The sequence below is a fragment of the Chrysochloris asiatica genome, unplaced genomic scaffold (assembly GCF_000296735.1).
Source record: "Chrysochloris asiatica unplaced genomic scaffold, ChrAsi1.0 scaffold00107, whole genome shotgun sequence".
NCBI lineage: Eukaryota > Metazoa > Chordata > Mammalia > Afrosoricida > Chrysochloridae > Chrysochloris > Chrysochloris asiatica.
Window position 1 is genome coordinate 1144697 of NW_006408625.1, and position 3863 is coordinate 1148559.

Genomic DNA, 3863 nt, shown 5'->3' on the forward strand with positions numbered 1-3863 from the left:
GCAGTTAACAACAGGATACAAACTCTCTAGACGCACACAGAAAGGATAATAATGAGCTCCTTTTATAGTTGCATGACTTGAGGTACAGAAAGGATAAGTAATTTGCCCAACCTCAGTAGTGAAATGGAGCTTGAACTTTTTTTGCCTGTCTGCTTTAAATGAAACTCCATGAAGCCACCTCTGGATGCTGAGAGCTGGAAAAGCTGAGACTTAAGAACTAGAAATACCCTCTGAGATTGTTACTGATATTTCTCATTTTACTGAGAAAGCAATCGATGTCATCAGCTGAAAACATTTTTTTTCTGAAACATCCAGGTGCCAATTCTATGCAGCAGAGGAATTTTGTGTTCCCCAGGGGTGTTGTTGTTTGATATAATATTTCTATTAAAACTAAAACAAGATGAGCCTGGGGGCCAAGGTGAGCCCTAAGATGGCTGGTCTGGAGCAAGCTGTTTTCAGATGCATCAAGTGTTGTGAACAGAGACTTGTTTGGATTATATATTTTTCATCTAGACTAAATAAATGTTAACAATGGGTAAGTGCAAACAACGCTGGGCAATTGCAGCTTGCTCAAGACCGTTCCATACTCAACCCTCAGAAATAGCATTGTGTGAACAACAATACAACTGCATCAATCTGGGTGTGCCTTAGCTGTTCCCATGTTGTCTGTGGAAGACACATGGAAGAAGATGTGCTCAAGCACTTTCAAGATAGCAGCCATCATTTTGTATTGGAGGTGAATGAGATGGATGGTTTTTGTTACTTTTGTAATGGTCATGTTCTTAATGATAAGGCAACTGGAAAGCTGAAATTACTGTGAAGTAAGGACATTAAGTGCCATCAAAAGTCAAACTTATCACTGCATCACTCGTAGTGGAAGAATTTTTACAGTCTATGGGTACAAATGATAATTCATATGTCTTATATGATGATGCCCAATTGTTGCTTCAAAACAAAGATCAAATGTGTACTGCTCTTTCGCACAGGAGAAAGATGATAATGAGTAAAACTTTTCATACTTGGTCTAAACAATCACCCATTGGAAGAAAAAGGCAAGAAGATCAATTTCAGGGAGAAATAGCAGCAAAATAAGAAGTGAGGAAAAGACGGCAAGTACCAGAGCATCAAACTAAAGCAGAATTGGAAATTATGCCTCCATGGAAGAGTTTACGTTTGCAAAGTCTAACTCAGTATGTTGTTGTTTTTATATGCCATGGAGTCGGTTCCAACTCATAATGACCCTGTACAGGGGTTCTAAGGCTGTAAGTCTTTACGGGAGCAGAAAGCCTCATCTTTCTCCTGTGGAGCAGCTGGTAGTTTCAAACTGCTGACCTTGTGGTTCACAACCTGATTCGTAACCACTACGCTGCCAGAGCTCAGTAAGCCACAGTAGAAATCATTCCTGTCCAAGTACTGCCTCATACACCACCATTACCAGCGAAGGATAAAGTAGTATCTACCTCAGGATTTGTAAGATTTAGAAATGTCAGTGACTCCTCAGTTACACGAAGGACAATAGTAACTCTTGGTGTAACATGACTGAGGAATTTGGGAAATATTTGCCATATGAATTTTGTTCTTCAAGTTTTGAGCCATTTACTTATTTTTTCAACGTTTTTTAAAGGTTGATCTGAACCAATAGCTACCTGTGACCACTAGTGGTAAGACAAGAGCTTCTTACAAGCATCTACCAGTCACAGGTACTGTATTTCAAATAAATGAATGCCAAGAAAAAGATGCAGAGACCTGGTGTGGCGCTGTGAGTTAATGCACCAGACTGCAAAGCCGTTTGAACTGAAAGGTTGGCAGTTCAAGCTCACCAGTCACTCCTTGGAAACCCTATACAGGGTCGTTATGGGTAGGAACTGACTTGATGGCACTTAATAACAAGAAAAAGCTGCAGGCTCTGTTTGCTCCAGACACCCAAGTTTGTCATCAGGAGTAAGTGATGGAGCATCAAAATGTAGGAATATAGACCTTTTTCAGTCAAGGGAACCCAGTTCACAATACATTTCTCTTTGTCACGAATTGCATATGTTGTTTCAAGTCATGTAGTCTGGAAGGTGGGCCTTGGTTTTACGGTTTGCTATGCTGCACTCAGGGGGGAGACTAATCCCTGCCTTTTGGGGTTATGCCCAACAAGATGCTCAGGAATTTCTGTGTGAACTTTTGTACAAAATTCAACATGAACTAGAGACAACTTGTACCAGGTTCGCAGTTGTTATCCCTACTTCTCAAAAGAAACTTATTAAACAGGTTCTGAATGTTGTGAATAACATATTTCATGGGCAATGTCTTAGGTTACATGTCTTGCATCTGACAATAAATCAAATACCATAGAACCTTTCTGGGACCTGTTCTTGGAATTTCCAGAGAGATATCAATGCAGTGGAAAATATACTACTTCTCAGCCATGTCTGGTTACTGAAATGTTGGCCAAATTCACAGAAATTGAAGCTCTAGAAGGAAAAAATCTACATATGTGACCAGTGTAACTCAAAGTGTAGAAAGTTTTCCTCAAAACCCATTGTACTCACAGAGGCCCAGAAACAGCTTATGATATGCCACCTACCTTAGATTCTCAGACTACACCTCAAACGATTCACGTGGTCAGGACATAGTAACAGAGAGAAGATTGGTGTTCATGTTGCCTTTGAGGACATCTTAAACATGGAGCCCTATTGTTGCAGGAAGTCCCGGAAATCCCTCCGACTAGAATGCTTTATCTATGATGTATCTGCTGCAGTAATGTACCATGACAAAGGATTTGGCTCTGGACACTACATGGCCTACTGCTATAATTTGGCACTACATGGCCTAGTACTATCATTTTGAAGGAGGGTCTGGGTACACTGTAACGACTCCAAGCTAAGCATGTGCACTATGGATAAAGTCTGCAAGGCCCAAGCATACATCTTGTTTTATACCCAGCAAGTTACTGAGAACAGACATACTAAACTCTTGTATCCGGAGCTCCTGCCTGGTAGCCAGTATTCCAAAGGAAGAAGTTAATATCTCTGAAATCTTTAATTGATCCAAAGACAGTGGGGCTTTTTCGTTATGATTTGTATATTTACTTTTTAAAAGGGTTTACCATTTTGAGCTTCATTGTTTGTTTTTTACCTATAAATCAGTGCACACTATGTTTCTACATTTTGTATTGAGCAACAACATAGCTCTTTATTTTACAGAGACACAAGTAAGTACGTGTGTATCAACAGGAGGTAACTAAACTGCAAAGGTCATGGGAGTTTACCTCAAACTGGTGTTCTCTCTTTTGCATTCTTATGTCTTAATTGGTTCAGATCATGAATTTGTGCAATTTTCTACCTTAGCTCAGATTGCTTCACTTTATATACATTTGTTATTTTATTTTTTAAAACTATTTTGTATACAGATTATTTTTAGACAGGAAAAATTAGACACTTTTTTTTCCCACTGATTGTCTTACCAGAAGAAAAAAAAATAAGGTGTTTCTTTCAGACAATTTGTATACTGCATTTACTTTTTCCCTTTAAAGGGAGTCAAACCACTACAGTCAAAATATAGCATCAAGGTATCCCCTTTATAATCATCACCTACATTAATGTATAGTTCAAGGCTTTGTGTTTCAGGACTCAGAATAGACATTACTTTGATTAATAGAACTTCATCTAAAAAATTATTAAGTTTTAATTGTTACTTATTGGTCATAGTCAAATGGTATCCAAATGAAAATGGCAGCTTTATAATGGTACGTGTAAGTGAACGTCAATACTACGGACATGAAAAAAATGATGGCTGGGACTTACAATAATAATGATTTGGGAGCAAGTTGTCTGGATTCTAATAAAGCAGTAATATAAAAAATTAGAATTTAAACA

At 38.4% G+C, this 3863-nt stretch overlaps 1 pseudogene; it reads left to right on the top strand.

The window, feature by feature from the left end:
- The first annotated feature begins 522 nt into the window (after positions 1–522).
- Positions 523–3012, top strand: LOC102812169 (annotated as a pseudogene).
- The last annotated feature ends 851 nt before the right edge of the window (positions 3013–3863 follow it).